The 4,283-nt window shown below is 40.5% G+C and overlaps 1 long non-coding RNA gene across 1 annotated transcript in view; it reads left to right on the forward strand.

Moving 5' to 3' along the window:
- LOC144681619 (uncharacterized) overlaps positions 1-4,283 on the forward strand; it is a 324,557-nt gene that overhangs the window by 36,343 nt on the left and 283,931 nt on the right. The window lies entirely within an intron of this gene.

The following is a 4,283-nucleotide window of genomic DNA, read 5'->3' on the forward strand; positions in this document are numbered from 1 at the left end:
CTTGCCCATGTTTGACTTGATGCAATGAGACTTCATGGAGTCCGGAGTTGATGTTAAGAACTCCCAGGGCAACTCCCTCCTGACTGTATACCACTGTGCTGCCACCTCTGGTGGGTCTGTCTGTCAGTGGGACAGGACATGCCCAGGGGTGGTGATGGTGGTGACTGGGACATGATCAGTATGTATGGTTCTGTGAGTATGACTCTGCAGGCTATTGCTTGACTAGTCTGTGAGACAGCTCTCCCAATTTTGGCACAAGCCCCCGGATGTTAGTAAGGAGGACTTTGCAGGGTTGACATGTTTGCCATTGTCATTTCCGATGCCTAGGTTGATGCTGGGTGATCTGTCCAGTTTCATTCTTTTTGTAGGCTTTGTAGTGGTTTGATACAACTGAGTGGCTTGCTAGGCCATTTCAGAGGACATTTCAGAGTCAACCACATTACTGTGGGTCACATGTAGGCCAGGCCAGGTTAGGACAGCAGATTTCCTTTCCTAAAGGGCATTAGTGAACCAGATGGGCTTTTATGACAATCAACTACAGTTTCATGGTCACTATTACTGAGACTAGCTTTTCAATTCCATGTTTATTAATTTAAATTCCACCAGCTGCCATGGTGGGATTCGAACCCATGTCCCCAGAGCAATAGCTTAGACCTCTGGATTACTAGTCCAGTGACATTATCACAACGCCACCGCCTCCTTTAAAAAAAAAGCTCGAGGGGTGACTTTCAAGAGATCACAATGAGATAGCTGCTCTGCCATGTGTGAACCCCTAAGCCAGAATCAGGTCATCTATGAATAATTTAGCACCAGGTTCCCCACGAACAGACTATGCATTAACAGGAGAGAGGCGGTGCCGCACTCCAGCCCTGAATTGAGCGGCAATATGCACCAACTGGAGTCAGTTATCCCAGGCCAAGTAGTGACCCACGGCACTAGGGTATCGTTACGTTTAGGGGGAGTCCTGACTTAGAGGCATTCAGTCATAATCCCACAGATGGTAGCTTTGTACCATTGTCTCCTCAGCCAAGCACATACACCAAATGCCTGAACATGCAGTTGCTCTCATGCAGAGCAAGATCACTATTGCAACAACACAATCATCAGTAGGGTAAAGCTAACCTGTCTCATGACGGTCTATTGAACAAATCCTCATTCCATTTATATGTACACTCTTGTTAAGTTAGAATGTTTCTCTAGTTCTTTCCACAAAAGCCTGTTCTGTTACATATTTCTCAAGGAGAATTTATTAATATTACAAAATTTAGCTTTGCAGTCAGAAGCCATAACTGTAAGAGCTAATCCATTAATTGTTAATCCATTTGCTAGAATTTAGCCATTGTAAGCACCATAGCCTCAGCTCTTCATGGTCCAGGATGAAATATAACCAATCAAATAACTTGTTTAATAATATAAACAGCACATTGAGATGCCCCAACATGCAAAACAATTTACCTCAGAGTAATAACGTTCACAAATTCCAGATGTGTGCATGAAACAACTACAAGAGTAATTACATGAGTATTTTCCTTATGTAGTCAATTCTGCATTATGGTAGAGATCAATAAAATAATGAAAGGTCAGATAGTGTTCCTATTGATAAATCATTCTAGCTTAAGAGATGGGCGAGTACCAGGCGATATGAGTTTAAACTATGCAAGAATTGATGGGATGTTAGGTAGCTCTTCTATGCTCAGAGACTAGTTTGCCTCTGGAATATATTGCCGACTGGTGTAGAGGGTGCTGACTCTGCCTTCAAGAAGGAGCTAGCCCAGTTTCTGATCACATCATATAGAAGATAAATGTCTTAATAGGTAACACTTACAGAATCGTACAATAGTTAGTTACGGGACAGAAGGAGGCCGTTCAGCCCATTGTGTCTGTGCCAGCTCTCTGCTTGAGCATTTCATCTAGTGCCACTCCCCTGTCTTTTCCCTGTAGCCCTGCAAATTGCTCCCCTTCAGATAATTATCCAATTCTCTTTTGAAAGCCTCAGTTGAATCTGCCTCTACCATACGCTCAGGCTGTGTATTCCAGATCCTAACTAGTCGCTGAGTGAAAGGTTTTTCCTCATGCCGCCATTGCTTCTTTTGCCAATCACCTTAAATCAAAGTTCTCAGGTTCTCAACCCTTCAACAAATGGGAACAGTTTTTCCAGATCTACCCTGTCCAGACCCCTAGTCATTTTGAATACGTCCACCAAATCTCCTCTCAATCTTCTCTTTTCTAAGGAAAATAACAGCCCCAGCTTCTCCAATCTATCCATATAACTGGTCCTCATCCCTGGAATCATTCTCATGCATCTTTTCACCCTCTTCTTTTTAAGTGTAACAAAATAATTTATTTTGTTCCTCAATGATGAACAAAATTAATTAATTTATGTTGGGAAGATACTTATTTTTTGATTAGTTTCTGAGTTTTGGATTTAACTCTTTTCATCGTATATTTTTGCTGTTTCTTCTTGGTCCCTTTTTAGACATTCTAGAAAGTGGTGAGATATTATTGCGAAGTAAGTGTTATGTAAATTATGGGGTGTTTTAACTCTTGCAATGCCATGATAAAATAGGGGAGTGGAGGCTGAAGTCTCCAAGAAGAGATAAGAACTATGAGTGATATTTTCACCAATAAGTAATATCTGTTAGTCCTTTTTCCTTAGATTTCCCAATTCAAAGAGAAGCCTTCTCCTAAGACTTCATCAATATTGCTCTTAAACTGGCAATCAAAACTATGCAAGATCAGCTTGGAATGTTGACCAGTTTGTCCTCATCTTGTGAAAGCACATGCACTCCACTTTACACCTCTCCAATTGCACAGCCTAGATTGGATTCTCCAAGTACGCATGTGAGCAAACTTCCAGATTATACCATAACTTGTTGGAAACAAGTCTTCTGAACCACTATCCCTGATTTGTAATAATATTAGTGGAATATCTGATGAAGGGAATGTGAAATGAGAGTCAGATACTTTACTTACAAATTATACAGAGAACAGCAGGTTCTAGGGAATGATCAAGAGGCAATAACATTACAGAGCTGATTAACAAGGTATCATTAATTATTAAAGCAAAACTGATGCAGTTTATCACCATTTGCTGAATTCATGAGACAACCAGACATTGCCCCAATTGTCCATTATTTATATAGTGTGTCGGTATTTTTGTCCTGAGGCGGTGTGGTAGGAGAGCTGGGTAATCCATATTCTCACTGAGGAATTTTGTTGTAATCACCACAAGTTTATACACATATAGTAACAACAACTTGCATTTATTTATCACTTTTAATATAGAAAAACCTGCCAAGGGGTTTAGGTTTATAAAGAAAATGGACATTGAGCTAAAAGGTGGGTTTTAAGAATTGTCTTAATGAGGCGAGGGAGGTGGAGAGGCAGATCAAGGGAGGGAATTCCAGAGAGTGGAATCTCAGCAGCTGAAAACACAGCCACCAACAGCAGGGCAAAGGAAAGGCCAGTATCAGAAGAATGGGGATTCAGGATGTAGACCTCTCTGCTGACAAGCAGCTCTCTGCTAACATTAGAAAAGATTAAAATGGTTTTAAAAGTCCCAAGGTGATCCACTGCACCTGGGAACTTTTCAAATTGATGAAAACTGAGCTGAAGCAATGGAAGGTGATATCCTTGAAGTGGCCTTGCACCAATCATTGGAATTTGATTGGGGTGATTTCACATCTGAATTATACTGCACAAATTACAAGGATGCAAAGCCCAAACCAGTTGATACAAATATATACCAAAAAGTAGCCTGAGACTAAACCAAATGTAACCATTACAGAAATAATCAATTGATATTAAGCCTAAAATCACGGATTTTAATGAGAAAGGAATTATAGCGACTTTCAGATAAAGAACCAAACAAAAATAAACAGTATTTTTCATAGTTCAACTTAATGTTGAAAAACAAAACACCTACTTTGTCATTTGACTTTTAAGATACATCATTATTTTGTTTTAAGAATTTGATTATATCCCAAGTAAGACAGCAAAACAGGAAAAGAATCTCATGGCTTCAGATTTAACTCTTCCCCCTGTGTACTTGAATATTTGGCCAGAGGCAATCACCTCTCAGTAAAATGTACTGAGTCATCAGTAACATTTGAGCAGGAATTTCAAGGCTGGGAGACCTTGCATTATCCCCAGTGACATATCATAGACAAGAGAAGGTGAAAGGCCAAGATGCCAGTATAATTATGTCCAGACGATAGCATTGCTACCCTGCACGCCACCAGCCCCCACCCCACCCCACCCCCCACCATGGCATTCAATTCTTA

The sequence above is a fragment of the Cetorhinus maximus genome, chromosome 6 (genome assembly GCF_964194155.1).
Source record: "Cetorhinus maximus chromosome 6, sCetMax3.hap1.1, whole genome shotgun sequence".
Lineage (NCBI taxonomy): Eukaryota > Metazoa > Chordata > Chondrichthyes > Lamniformes > Cetorhinidae > Cetorhinus > Cetorhinus maximus.